The following is a 15,601-nucleotide window of genomic DNA, read 5'->3' on the forward strand; positions in this document are numbered from 1 at the left end:
ATGTGTGTACGAATGAATGTGAGTTAGGACCTTAGATTATACACAACACAAGTAATTGACAATTATTTTATTAAAAAATAAAAAGCAATGTCCCCTGATGTACATCCATCATCAGTCAGGACGCTTGCCACACTGCCAGACTCGAAAAAAGCAAAAAAACCTCGGGCCTTGTCGAAAGCTCCTGCCGACTGCCTGCTCCGCCATCTGACATTTCTTTAATAGCTAAGGGGCGGAGACGACTGATGACATCAGCGGGTGACGCAGCCTCTTGTGATGTTAGCGATCCAGCATGCCCCAATCGGCGATGTCACAAGGGGGTGTGGTCACCTGTAATATTATCGTGTGACTCCGCCCCTTAGCTATTTAAGAAATGTCAGATGGCGGAGCAATCAGTCGGCTGGAGCGTTGACAATGCCAGAGGTTTATTTTCTTTTTTGGGTCGGGCATCGTGATTGAAAATAGATCTACATCAGAGGATATTTTTTTTATTTTTTTAAAAAGGAATTGTCAAAAACTTGTGTGTTGTGTCTTTATTTACTTTTTACATTTTTTTGGTGGATGAGTAGGAGTATTATGTACCCCATACTCATTCATATGGGGGGGGCTGGGATCTGGCGGCTGTATCCGAATCTCTAAATGAAATAGTAACAAATTTTGTTTTTTCATTTTCTAACGAATTCCACATTTTCGTAATGATTCAAATTCGGATGAGTCAAAGAAGGTTCAACCGATTCAAATTTTGTGTGAAGAATAGCTGGTTGTTAAGCAATGGGCTAGTGAAGCTGGCTGCCGCATCCTTGACAACCGATGCCTTATCAGCTGTTAGCGAACTTCCTCACTGACGGCTGAAATGTAAACAAAATAATGCTGGCAATAGAAAATTCAGAAAAAAACTGTGGAGGTCCCCCCAATCCATACCAGGCCCCTATTTAAGTCAGAGAGATTGTACCCCATACTCATTCTCATAGGGGGAGGCCAGGATCTGGGGGCTCCCTTGTAAAAGGAGCTTTCAGATTCCAATAAGCCCCCCGCCCACAGACCCCCACAACCACCGCCTAGGGTTGTTGAGAAGAGGCCCTTGTCCCCATCAACATGGGGACAACGTGCTTTGGGATGGCGGCGAAGCATGTGGCCTGGTATGGATCAGGAGGGGGGGCACTTGCTCGTCCCCTCCCTTTCCTGGCCAATATTTATTTATTTTTTATTTTGGTGTTAGGTTCCCCTTAAAATCCATACCAGATCCCACGCTGTTTTTTTTCCTGAATTTTCTATTGCCACCATTGTTTTTTTCTTGTTTACATTTCAGCTGTTAGTGGGAAAGCCCGCTGACAGCTCATGAGTCATCAGGCTTCTCCGCGGTTCCTTAACTACTTCCGCCCCGGAAGGATTTGCCCCCTTCCTGACCAGGCCATTTTTCTGCAATACGGCACGGCGTCGCTTTAACTGACAATTGCGTGGTCGTGCGATGTTGTACCCAAACAAAATATATGTCCTTTTCCCCAAATAAATATAGCTTTCTTTTGGTGCTATTTGATCACCTCTGTGTTTTTTTTTTTTTTTGCGCTATAAACAAAAAAGTGACAATTTTGAAAAGAAACACAATATTTTGTACTTTTTGCTATAATAAATATCCAAAAAAATAAATGAAAAAAAACTAATTAACAAATTTCATTATCAGTTTAGGCGGTTATGTATTTATCTACATATTTTTGGTAAAAACATCACAATAAGCGTATCTTGATTGGTTTGCACAAAAGTTATAGTGTGTACAAAATAGGGGATAGATTTATGGCATTTTTACTATTTTTTTTTTTTTTTACTAGTAATGGCAGTGAGCTGAAATTTTTATCGGGACTGCAACATTCCGATGGACACATTGGACGCTTTTGACACTTTTTTGGGACCATTGATATTTATACAGCGATCAGAGCTAAAAATAGCCACTGATTAAATGTACTGTATAACTGTCACTGGCAGGGAAGGGGGTTAACACTAGGGGCGATCAAGGGGTTAACTGTGTTCCCTATGTGTGTTTCTAACTGTGGGGGGAATGTGCATGATTAGAGGAGGAGAGAGATCATTGTTACTAGTTAGCAGGAACACACAATCTGTCTCCTCTCCCCTGACAGAACCAGGATTTGTGTGTTTACACAAACAGATCCCGGTTCTTGCTCAGTCACGAGCGAATGCGGGTGCCCAATGGATGACCGTAGAATTCTTTCCCTGGTGAAGAAAACACCCTTCACAACAGTTGGCCAGATCAAGAACACTCTCCAGGAGGTAGGTGTATGTGTGTCAAAGTCAACAATCAAGAGAAGACTTGAGGGTTCACCACAAGATGTAAACCATTGGTGAGCCTCAAAAACAGGAAGGCCAGATTCGAGTTTGCCAAACAACATCTAAAAAAGCCTTCACAGTTCTGGAACAACATCCTATGGGCAGATGAGACCAAGGTCAACTTGTACCAGAGTGATGGGAAGAGAAGAGTATGGAGAAGGAAAGGAACTGCTCATGATCCAAAGCATACCACCTCATCAGTGAAGCATGGTGGTGGTATTGTCATGGCGTGGGCATGTATGGCTGCCAGTGGAACTGGTTCTCTTGTATTTATTGATGATGTGACTGCTGACAAAAGCAGCAGGATGAATTCTGAAGTGTTTCGGGCAATATTATCTGCTCATATTCAGCAAAATGCTTCAGAACTCATTGAACGGTGCTTCACAGTGCAGATGGACAATGACCCGAAGCACACTGCAAAAGCAACCAAAGAGTTTTTTAAGGGAAAGAAGTGGAATGTTATGCAATGGCCAAGTCAATCACCTGACCTGAATCCGATTGAGCATGCATTTCACTTGCTGAAGACAAAACTGAAGGGAAAATGCCCCAAGAACAAGCAGGAACTGAAGACAGTTGCAGTAGAGGCCTGGAAGAGCATCACCAGGGATGAAACCCAGCATCTGGGGATGTCTATGCATTCCAGACTTCAGGCTGTAATTGAGTGCAAAGGATTTGCAACCAAGTATTAAAAAGTGAAAGTTTGATGGATGATTGTTAATCTGTCCCATTACATTTGGTCCCTTAAAAAGTGGGAGGCAGTTATACAAACATACATTATACATACATATTTCCATAGCAACATTAAACAAAAATGTCGACAACAGAAAAGTGAAACTGACGCGTTTCAACCCATATACCAAGGGTCTTCTTCAGAGGGTCAGTCTGTTAAAAGATATATGATATAGGTACACATGTAAAAAATTCCTTACGCACAATAAAATTAATATACAGTGCATACATGTGATATAGTTAGATAAATTATATAAAAAAATACCGCGCTATACAAAATAAGTGAAAACAATAGCTATTAAGAATTGAATTATTATATCATAAATGGTGAAAATATGTGAGAAGTCAGCAATAAATACTGAAAACCAAACCAACAAGTGAAAGCATTGTGGGATACACACAAAAGGATTTGGAATAATTAATAGCAGCGCTAATAACAATGATAAACCAAATAATTTACATAAATTGTGATAGTTTAGCAAAAAGGTATATGGGTGGTAGAAAAACGTCCATCTGTATAAATAAATGATCAGAGCCTTAAATCCCTTGTGACTATTCTTCCAACACAATGACTAAATAAATCCTCCACCGCACCGCAGTGATGACACCACATAAAATGCTCGCTTACCCTAAGGCAAGCTTTATACGCCTGCGACCTGTCAGGCCAGGGCCTTTAACCAAACGGAAACCAGGGGGGCGATATTCCAACACCACAACGAAAGGGGTCAGCACCGGCTCAGATCTCGTCACACGCAGTTCACACAGGTAGCCAGATAGGTATCATTCAGATGTTCCCAAAAATTAAGAAGGATTCAACATAGCGTAATACTGAGAACTCTTATTTAATAAAAGATAGAAAAACACTTACAATATCACGAAGATAAAAAGCAAAACAGCCGGCCGGCTAGTGTAAACACCCGTCCTGCAGACGGTATACGCGGAACGGCAGCACGTCAGCTCCTCCCGACGCGCATTTCGTCACACGTTGACGTCGTCTGGGGCACGGGCGACGCACTGACGTGTCACGCATAAATACATATTGGTTTGAACCAAGCCTCGACATGGGTAAAACCCGGAAATCATCCTGCGCTTCGCCAGTGACCTGGCATACGCCCAGAATCGCCATCTTAAATGCTGGAAAAACAGTCGAATACAGGAACAAAAAACCTAAAGGCTGGTATGTGTAAAAATAGAGGTTGAGAGGAAGATCTTTGGCACCAAGTGCGTAAAATATCCACCAATCATGGTCAACCTCCAAGTCAAACCTTAATGTTATTAAAAAAAAAAAATGTATATATTAAATCTCGAGAGTAAAAATATGTAAACATTGGAACAATGATTTATTTTATTTGGAATGTTTTAAAGTTACCTGTATTACTAACAATATAGGTAGAAATCAGGTATTGGAATAAAATACATTAAAATAAAAAATAGAATAAAATAAATTTGGAGGGCAAGAGGGACAAATAGGAGCTAGTTGATGATATGTCAAACTCAAGACTACATGTATTGAATAAACATAGTAGTATTGGATTAGATATATGTATATGCTTGATTGCCGTAGGCAGACCCAAAAACCACTAACGTATACCACTCTTATTCCCAGTATTTACAACCTTTATACAAAGGAACAAGAATGGTAGGTATTGTTAACATCGTTAGGTCAGAGATGATTTCCATTGACCCATGTGGAGAATACTTATTTGATACATACCCAAAACAGAGGCATAATTATCATGCATACATAGACCCCAACATTCTTCACAAAATAGGAAGTCTAAAGGATTTCACAACCAATCAGGCCTAGAAAAAGGGTCATACATAAAAATGGCCTGAGTCAGACAAATAACAGTATTGAAGAGCAATAAATCGGATTTCTCTCAGGAATTATCAATAAAGGCATTAATATCTATATCAACATTGAGCCCATGCGGAGTATAACATTTTATCTTATGGATCCATAGCATCTCAAGTCTGGAGATACTCCTTACAAGAGAGCTCCCTCTCCAGTGGGGACGATATCTATCAATCCCCAAAAAGGTGGTTTTGGAGGGGTCTTTATTATGTGTGGTCAGATAGTGTTTTGAGACTGAGTGTTTCGGAAATCTGTTTTTGATGTTGGTAATATGTTCATTAAGCCTGACGGAGAGAGGTCGTCTAGTCCTGCCCACATACTACAACCCACAGGGACACTGGAACAGGTAGACGACCCCCTCCGTCGAACATGTGATGAAGGGTTCAATCTCATGTTCATTTTGTGTACTGTGAGAAATGAACTTTTGGGTACGTCTACGCGTGCCAGTGTTAATAGAACACACTCGACATCTTCCACATTTATAGTAACCTGTGAGGTTATCAAAAAGATCTTTCAAGTTAGCAACAGGGGGATCCAGAATATTGGGGGCCAATCTGTCCTTGAGGGACGATGCTCCTCTAAATATAACTTGTGGCCTATCCGGTAGAACTGATCTTAAAAGGGGATCATTACCTAAAATATGCCAATGTTTCTTCAGTAGATTTTTAATACTATTATGCTGCACTGAGTAAGTGGTGATAAATGGAAGAGAGAGGAATTGTTCTCACGAGGTGGCCTCTCAGTCAGCAACTCATTCCTATCTAGGTCATTGACTTCATTCAAAGTGGATTTGAGTGTTTCCAAAAGGTAGCCCCCAAAAGGTTAGCCCTCAAAAGGGCGACATCCAATTGGAAGATTGGTACAAATATTTTAATGAAGCCGGAGTTAGTCTCCTCCGATTTCTGATTGAAAGAAAATTATTAAAACTTTCTCGGTTAGATGAAGAAATCAAAAATCTTAAGGAGAAACTGACTCTACTCCAAGACATTGCAGAATTTAAGGATAAGTCGCAAGTTTTACTAAATATTTTAGAAAAAGAGGACAGAGAACAGAAATACAAAAAAATGAAAAAATACAACAGAGATTTAGCGGATTACCATGGGGGTGTTGTATTTGAGTGACAAAAAAAAAATTACTGGCGGCTAATACCAATTAAGATAATGCCACAATGGAGACAATACCTCCCACCACTTCTAATCAAGGGAAACTACCTGTCCCTAATAACCCACAGAAGATCAATGATAGGTTACAACCATGGACGGGGCCCTCCACCTCGCGTGCCGAATCACCCGAGGACTGGAGGATCCGGGGATCCACCACCTATACGTGATGGTATGTCCCACTCTAACAATTCTGAATATAGTTATCCCTATATGCCTGTCGGGCCTCATCCAAATCCATCTGGCACAATAGGTACTGAGAATTGTTTTCATTTTGGGGGTAACACATAAAATAGATTTTTTCCCTTGCGGGACTTGGATGGACCAATAGAGGACTGTGGAGATCAAGTTGGTACCCCATACCCCCCTAGAGGGAGAGAACCTCCTGGTCTGCCCCAATATCATGGTAATGATAGGGGGGCTACCTATGCCAGTTCCGGACCATCGGGTCAGGACTCCCAGCAATGGGGTTTTCACAGGCCCAGTCAGGGCACCAAGCGAACGGGAGACCAAGGAGAGGAACCAGAGGGGGTAGATGATTATGAATTAAAAAGAAAAAAGCTATAACTGGAACAGGTATTTTTAATCTAAGTACAGTTATCCTAAACAATCAGGAGAAACTAGTATTGGATAAGGGCTTAAAATTTGCACCCCCCCGTAAGTTGAATACATTTGAAACATATTGAAACAGAGAAAATTCCCCTGGTGGACTTTAAAGGCACATATAAAGGAATGTTTAAGAGAGTATATAGAGTAAACAGAAGTTTATTTATTACAAAAAAGTTCCTCAAGTAAATATCAAACAAATAACATGAATAAAAACAGGGAATGCAGTTCCATAGATATATAGCTAGTGATACCAATACACTTGCACCCGACGCGTTTCGGAGATTGCTTTTGCCTCCTTCTTCAGGGGTAATTGTAAGTTTTAAACAGAAATTTCTGTATGGGGAATGGCATATGCAACATAGACATAGTAAATATACGTAAAAATTCAAGCCAGAAAACATATAATTACATAAATATACATATATATTCGTTTACACTTACATTGGTATCTATAGATATTGGTTACGCATTCCAAAGAGGTTTAAAAGAAGACAGACGTGTTGACATATACTGCCCATCAGACGCGTCCCCTGGTCATGGTATGTAGAGCTTTAGTAGGGTGTAACCAAGATATTCGTATAGCCTCTATCGAGGTGGAAATCAATAGGTAGAAATGTATGGGGTAGTTTTACTTCCTATTCAATAGGAAGAGAAGCCCATTAGTCAGGGGCATATGAATGTTTGGATCTGAAATCACACTGAGGCCAAATGCGGGTCCTGTAGGTTATGAAAATATGTAAATGAGTACAAGTTGGCCAAACATATAAGTAGCTAGAGTAATAGGTAGGGAGTCCTAGGATGTATCCTACCTGGTCAGCCTACAGTGTAGGAATCAACAGCTGGTGATGGGTGTTAATCAGGTGAGACCCAAATGGCTGGAGAAATGGGGAAAGAAAATGGCTGGCCATTTGGAAGAATCGGGTTTTTAGTTGTAAGCATATATTTGCAATATCTACATTTGCCACACATAAATGTTCCCTTATACCTACAGTGTGTTTTATTGATCCCTGCCTTGAACTCACTGGCTGTGATTTTGTCTCCCAGAGAGGTAGTTCTTTTAAACGTGAAGAGGGGTCTCTGTGGGACCAGTGGTCCTAGTGTTGGGTCGCACTGTAGCATGTGCCAATATTTTGTCACAATGTTCCTAACCTGTCTATGTTGATTATTGAATTTGGTGATGATTCTAAGAGTGTCGGTATCGTTCTTGTCAGGTTTATTTGCTTTTTTGGAGTATAATAGCTCCTCTCTTGGCTGCATAAGGGCTTTTTTAAAAGAGCGTTTCAATGACGCGTGGGAGTACCCCCTTAATAGTAACCTATCACGTAGCTTGTTTGCCTCTAGTCTGAAGGTGTTGTCGTCGGAGCAGTTTCGTTTTACTCTCAGGTACTGGCTATATGGGATAGAATTAAGGAGGGGTTTGGGGTGGAAACTACTCGCATGCAAAATAGCATTACTTGCGGTGGATTTTCTGTATAGTTTGCTTGTGATGTTACCTTCCTCACCCCTACAGACCTCTACGTCAAGGAATGTGACGCACTGTTTATCAAACGACATAGTGAAGTTGAGGTTGAAGTCGTTACGGTTCATCCTCAGTAGACACTCCCTAAAAAGAAGGTCAATCGATCCGTCCCACACGATGAAAAGGTCGTCGATGTACCGGTACCAACACACTATGTGGTCCGTGTACATCGACAGGCCCTCATCATTGAGGAACATGGCCTCCCACTCCCCCAGGTACAGGTTGGCATACGATGGGGCACAGCATGTCCCCATCGCAACCCCCTGCACCTGGAGGTAGTGGGAGCCGTTAAAGGTAAACACATTGTGGCTAAGAATATATTCCAATAGCGAAGTAATGAACTCACTATATGTGGGGTCCAAGTCTCTGGCTGTGCGGAGAACATGTTTTATGGCTGCTACACCCTTCTCATGAGGAATGGAACTGTAGAGGGATTCGACATCGATCGTAACGAAAATAGCATGTTCGGGGATTTCTTATCTTAGATCGGGTACATCCAGAGTCGAGGGGAGGGGACTGGAACAAGACACTTTTACAGCTAGAGTCCCGGTGGATATACAATTTAAGAGCCACTCAACCCCCAGGCCTAAATGAAACCATTTGGTTTAAACCCTTTCTCGAAGGCTTTTCATCAGGCGGTAGAGAGCAGTAGAGAAGACAACCTTACAGACAACCATATATCCATATTTGGACTATAGATTAAGTCATTTACACCCTGCCTATAACTATCCTCTATGTAGAGGATACCACTATTCGCCTTTCTGGTTATTCATTTGTCTGTCGGGTGGACCCTTCTCTACTTGCTATCTATATCATTTAATAAAGGAGGGGCTTCTAATTGAACAACATGCAGCAGTTCAGTTGGGCCAATACTTACTGGCCCTCTTTATGTCTTTACAGAAGTGAGACCTTTATTATACTATAGGACATTTATTCTGCATACTGTATATTATGTTATCCCAGGTCACGGACCAAACTGTTGCCATTTATTTTGTATACTGTACATTATGATATTTTAGGTCACAAATATCCGGACCATATGTATGTATGACTTAGTGATACCCTTGATCCCTACCCATGTAGCATACCTCTCAGTTTTACATTTCCTATGTCTACCCTATGTCTATCTATTTATTTCGTATACTGTACATTATGAAATATTAGGTCACAAATATCCGGACCATATGTATGTATGACTTAGTGATACCCTTGATCCCTACCCATGTGGCATACCTCTCAGTTTTACATTTCCTATGTCTATCTATGTAAGTACTGTCTAATATTATATGTCCCTCCAGTAAGATGCCTTCCCAACCCGTATAATATTGCCCATCAGTATTGCTTCCCCTGCTATGGCAACTAAATTTACTATACATGCATCTTTTTTCTCTTTATAAGATGCACAATTTATGTGCTTCAATCTACTGTATACTAGCCCTATATTGGGATCTGTTATCCGCCCGGCACACAAAGCCGCCTGAGCGATTTGTGGCTCACGGCGGCGCTGTGTGAGGTACAGTGTCATCCACACTGTCCTCCATCTTGCGACCCCAACGGACATGCGCAGTCCATTGGGGAAGCTAGACGTGCCGGCGGGTGTAGTAGGCGTGGCCACGCCTCACGACGTCTGCGTACGCATGTGCTGTGAGGGCCTGGCAGCGCTCGCTCCACCCGGGGGGCCAGTTAGAGCGCGTTCGTCCCTTCTCCACCACCATCCACGATCAGCTGTTGTCCCTTTTCTATCAACAGCTGATTGGGTGGGGAGGGCTTTATATACTCAGTTCTTGCTCACACCAGGCGTCATCTGCTTTGGACAGGACGCTGTTGGTGTGAGCTGCTGTTACACATTGTGAGTAATCTGGATATTTATTGACTTAGACTCTATCACTGAAACTACTAGCCACGAACTTCAACTGACACTTGTACTCTCTATGTGCTTCTTTCTTCCTTCTACTGCTTTCTCTCCCTGTTTTCTTTCCCCATTCCTCCTCCCTTTCTTGTCCCCCCCCTTCCTTTCCCGTCTCCTTTCTTCTCCCCCCCCTCCCACCTCCCCCCTCTCTCTTTTTCCCAAGCCCCCCCCCTTTCCCCCCCTTCTCTTCCCCCCCCCCTCTTTCCCCCCCTTTTTCCCACCCCACCCCCCCTTTTTTCCTTTCCCCCTCCCCCTCCCTTCTATTCCCTCTTCCTCTATTTTTTCTCTCTCTTCCCTTTCCCCTCCTCCTCTCTTTCCTACTCCTGTTCCTTACCTCCTCTTCCTCCCTCCCCCTTTTTCCCCCCATTCCCTTTCTTGTCTCTTTTCTTCTTCTTCCCCCCCTTTCTTCTCCCCCCCTCTCCTTCCCCACCTCCCTTTCTTTTCTTTCTCCCCCTTCTTTTTGTCAATAACACTCAATCAGGGTTTTGATATACCCTTTTTCTCCAGGTTGATTCTCCAGCCATTTGGGTCTCACCTGATTAACACCCATCACCAGCTGTTGATTCCTACACTGTAGGCTGACCAGGTAGGATACATCCTAGGACTCCCTACCTATTACTCTAGCTACTTATATGTTTGGTCAACTTGTACTCATTTACATATTTTCATAACCTACAGGACCCGCATTTGGCCTTAGTGTGATTTCAGATCCAAACATTCATATGCCCCTGACTAATGGGCTTCTCTTCCTATTGAATAGGAAGTAAAACTACCCCATACATTTCTACCTATTGATTTCCACCTCGATAGAGGCTATACGAATATCTTGGTTACACCCTACTAAAGCTCTACATACCATGACCAGGGGACGCGTCTGATGGGCAGTATATGTCAACACGTCTGTCTTCTTTTAAACCTCTTTGGAATGCGTAACCAATATCTATAGATACCAATGTAAGTGTAAACGAATATATGTATATTTATGTAATTATATGTTTTCTGGTTTGAATTTTTACGTATATTTACTATGTCTATGTTGCATATGCCATTCCCCATACAGAAATTTCTGTTTAAAACTTACAATCACCCCTGAAGAAGGAGGCATAAGCAATCTCCGAAACGCGTCGGGTGCAAGTGTATTGGTATCACTAGCTTTATATCTATGGAACTGCATTCCCTGTTTTTATTCATGTTATTTGTTTGATATTTACTTGAGGAACTTTTTTGTAATAAATAAACTTCTGTTTACTCTATATACTCTCTTAAACATTCCTTTATATGTGCCTTTAAAGTCCACCAGGGGAATTTTCTCTGTTTCAATTTGAATCTAGGATGTGGCACAATCTGCAGATAACTAGCCGATCAAACCCTTGTTCACATTTGAAACATATATGGATATTCACAAATTTATCCGTAAAATTAATATTTAAAGATATATGCTTTCCAACCCGTTAGAAGATAGGAGAGAGGTGTTTAATGATTATCATCATTCAGGACTGGCTAATGCCTCTCTTTTCAACCCTCCGGGGGCAACAGCCCCCTCCATTAAAGTTTTCAGAGATGTTCTGTTAAGGGACCTTGAGAAGATGCCCATTAAAAAGGTGAGGAATAACCAGGATTTTCAAACAGGTCTGAACTCATTATGTAACAATAAAGAGTTGGTTATTAGACCTGCCGACAAGGGGGGTTGTAGTCCTTAATAGAGGGGACTATCTAGCAGAAATGTATAGGATTTTAAATGACAGAGATACCTATACTCCTCTTAAGTCAGACCCCAAAATCCCCTACCAAAGAGAATTAGCGAAAATAGTTGATGAAGGATTCTCACAGGGGATTATTAACAAAAAGGAGAAGTTCTACCTCATCCCTAAAGCCACCCGTACTCCAGTCATATATTACCTACCCAAAGTTCACAAACATCCCACCTGCCCCCCGGGACGTGCTATTGTGAGTGGGATAGATTCCCTCACGTCCCGGGTGGGCAGGTACATTGATTTTTTCTTGCAACCCTTGGTAGCCAAAATGCCCTCCCTTATCAAAGATTCGAGACATGTTATCAACCTTTTATCCAACTTTACCCCGACTCCCACTATGTGGATGGTTATGGCAGATGTAACATCATTATATACGATTATTCCCCACAGTTTAGGTCTCTTTGCAGTTGAGTATTATTTGAGGCGGGATTCCGAACTCTACGATGAACAAATCAATTTCATTATGGACCTTTTGAGATATGCGGCATCACATAACTATTTCTGGTTCGACAAACAGTTTTACCGTCAAGATCGGGGAGTTGCTATGGGGGCTAAATATGCCCCCAGCCTCGCAAATCTTTTTATGGCCTTGTGGGAGGAGGATGTCATCAATGTTTGCCAGAGGCCCCAGTTAAAACTGTGGGCTAGGTACATTGACAACATCCTCCTCCTATGGGACGGAGCCCGTAGCGATTTGGATCTCTTCATGGAGGATTTGAATAAAAATAATAGGGGTATCTGCCTGAAATTTGAGGCCAGCCAGTCTAGCATTAATTTCCTTGACTTAAATATAACTATTCAATGCAATCAGTTCACCACTTCCACGTTTTTTAAAAATACGGATCGCAACTCCTATATTCCGGTAGATAGTTGCCATCATAAAACATGGCTCCAGTCTGTTCCCAAAAGCCAAATTATACATCTCAAACATAATTGCACAGATGCTACTCAGTTTTTGGAACAGGCTGAAGTTCTGGTGAATAGATTTTTGGAGAAGAGCTACCTTTTGGAAACACTCAAATCCACTTTGAATGAAGTCAATGACCTAGATAGGAATGAGTTGCTGACTGAGAGGCCACCTCGTGAGAACAGTTCCTCTCTTGTTCCATTAATCACCACTTACTCAGTGTAGCATAATAGTATTAAAAATCTACTGAAGAAACATTGGCATATTTTAGGTAATGATCCCCTTTTGAGACCAGTTCTACCGGATAAACCACAAGTTATATTTAGAGGAGCATCGTCCCTCAAGGACAGATTGGCCCCCAATATTCTGGATCCCCCTGTTGCTAACTTGAAAGGTCTTTTTGATAACCTCACAGGTTACTATAAATGTGGAAGATGTCAAGTGTGTTCTATTAACACTGGCATGCGTAGACGTACCCAAAAGTTCATTTCTCACAGTACACAAAATGAACATGAGATTGAACCCTTCATCACATGTTCGACTGAGGGGGTACCTGCTCCAGTGGCCCTGCGGGTTATAGTATGTGGGCAGGACTAGACGACCTCTCTCCGTCAGGCTTAATGAACATATTACCAACATCAAAAATGGATTTCCGAAACACTCAGTCTCAAAACACTATCTGACCACACATAATAAAGACCCCTCCAAAACCTCCTTTTTGGGGATTGATAGATATCATCCCCACTAGAGAGGGAGCTCTCTTGTTAGGAGTATCTCCAGACTTGAGATGCTATGGATCCATAAGATAAAATGTTATACTCCGCATCGGCTCAACATTGATATAGATACTAATGCCTTTATTGATAATTCCTGAGAGAAATCCGATTTATTGCTCTTCAATACTGTTATTTGTCTGACTCAGGCCATTTTTATGTATGACCCTTTTTCTAGGCCTGATTGGTTGTGAAATCCTTTAGACTTCCTATTTTGTAAAGAATGTTGGGGTCTATGTATGCATGATAATTATGCCTCTGTTTTGGGTATGTATCAAATAAGTATTCTCCATATGGGTCAATGGAAATCATCTCTGACCTAACGATGTTAACAATACCTACCATTCTTGTTCCTTTATATAAAGGTTGTAAATACTGGGAATAAGAGTGGTATACGTTAGTGGTTTTTGGGTCTGCCTACGGCAATCAAGCATATACATATATCTAATCCAATACTACTATGTTTATTCAATACATGTAGTCTTGAGTTTGACATATCATCAACTAGCTCCTATTTGTCCCTCTTGTCCTCCAAATTTATTTTATTCTATTTTTATTTTTATTTGAATGTATTTTATTCCAATACCTGATTTCTACCTATATTGTTAGGAATACAGGTAACTTTAAAACATTCTAAATAAAATAAATCATTGTTCCAATGTTTACATATTTTTACTCTCGAGATTTAATAAATACATTTTATTTTTTTAATAACATTAAGGTTTGACTTGGAGGTTGACCATGATTGGTGGATATTTTACGCACTTGGTGCCAAAAGTTCTTCCTCTCAACCTCTATTTTTACTCATACCAGCCTTTAGGTTTTTTGTTCCTGTATTCGACTGTTTTTCCAGCATTTAAGATGACGATTCTGGGCATATGCCAGGTCACTGGCGAAGCGCAGGATGATTTCCGGGTTTGACCCATGTCGAGGCTTGGTTCAAACCAATATGTATTAATGCGCGACACGTCAGTGTGTCGCCCGTGCCCCAGACGACGTCATCGTGTGACGAAACGCACATCGGGAGGAGCTGACATGCTGACGTTCCACGTATACCGTCTGCAGGACGGGTGTTTACACTAGCCGGCCGGCTATTTTGCTTTTTATCTTCGTGATATTGTAAGTGTTTTTCTATCTTTTATTAAATGAGAATTATCAGTATTACGTTATGTTTAATCCTTCTTAATTTTGGGGAACATCTGAATGATACCTATCTGGCTACCTGTGTTATCTGCGTGTGACGAGATCTGAGCCAGTGCTGACCCCTTTTGTTGTGGTGTTGGAATATCGCCCCCCCTGGTTTCCGTTTGGTTAAAGGCCCTGGCCGGGTAACAGGTCGCAGGCGTATAAAGCTTGCCTTAGGGTAAGCGAGCATTTTATGTGGTGTCATCACTGCGGTGCGGTGGAGGATTTATTTAGTCATTGTGTTGGAAGAATATTCACAAGGGATTTAAGGCTCTGAACATTTATTTATACAGATGGACGTTTTTCTACCACCCATATACCTTTTTGCTAAACTATCACAATTTATGTAAATTATTTGATTTATCATTGTTATTAGCGCTGCTATTAATTATTCCATGTGATATATTTACCCAACAATGTATGTCCAGCAAGGAAAAAAAGGCCTCCTACATAGAGATCCCTTTAAAAGCTACTTTTTCTCTTTCCCCAAGGGGCCCCAAAGCACCTCCATGGCAACCAAACACGGGGCAGTAATCCAACGATGTGGCTTACAAGAAGTCACACTAGAAGTCACCCCCCGCCCAATCAGACGATCGGTCGGGGAGCAAGCCACACCTGCAGTAAGAACCCAAAAACAGACTAAGTAATACGCCCATGATGTATGGGAGGAATTAAAGAATATTTATTCAAATAGGTGATCAATTAAACAACTAGAGGCACCAATCTCCATGCATACCATATATGCAAATGGAGGCCTCAGAATATTCCACAGGTACATATGTAAGAAAAAATAAATAAAAAATAAATAAAATAGAAAGAATTAATTAGAAAAAAATTAATTAATTAATTAACTGAAGTGGTGAG

The sequence above is a fragment of the Aquarana catesbeiana genome, linkage group LG04 (assembly GCF_042186555.1).
Source record: "Aquarana catesbeiana isolate 2022-GZ linkage group LG04, ASM4218655v1, whole genome shotgun sequence".
Lineage (NCBI taxonomy): Eukaryota > Metazoa > Chordata > Amphibia > Anura > Ranidae > Aquarana > Aquarana catesbeiana.